The following is a 518-nucleotide window of genomic DNA, read 5'->3' as shown; positions in this document are numbered from 1 at the left end:
GGCAGGTCAGCGCTCAGCATCGCTGTCAGAGCGGCATGGGAAACGCTTCTGGGCAGGCGGGAAGAAACAGCGGGAACGGGGATTCTCAGAGTCTCTGCTCTGCCCTGGCTCCGCTCAAAAGGCATCGTCCTGTCCTGAGCGGCGTCACCTTGCTCTGCCCTCCCCACCCAGAGGTGCGGGAGGAACAAACCCTTGCCGCCGCACTGCTGGCTGTCTGAGGGATGTCCAGCCTGGCCCCGCGGGAGGACGGGGGCTGCGAAGGATGGAGCGCAGGAGGGCTTGGGGACGGCAGCCCCAGCCCAAAGCGCACCAGGGAGCAGCACGAGTGCCCCCCTCGCCAGGGCAGGGCTGCCCGAGGGCCCCGGCACAGCCAGGGAAACCGCAGAAAGCCGCAGCGAGACCGACCCAGCCAGCCTGGGGCCACCCAGCTTTGCCCAGAAGCCTCATTCCAAACCCAGGGGATCTGGGCTGATGGAACCAAGCTCTGAAACGATGGCCGAACATTTCTCATTTGGCAT

Source organism: Egretta garzetta, unplaced genomic scaffold, assembly GCF_000687185.1.
Source record: "Egretta garzetta isolate BGI_Z169 unplaced genomic scaffold, ASM68718v1 scaffold316, whole genome shotgun sequence".
NCBI classification, from domain to species: Eukaryota; Metazoa; Chordata; class Aves; order Pelecaniformes; family Ardeidae; genus Egretta; species Egretta garzetta.
The sequence above is the reverse complement of the archived record's forward strand: the minus strand, read 5'-3'. Positions refer to the sequence as shown.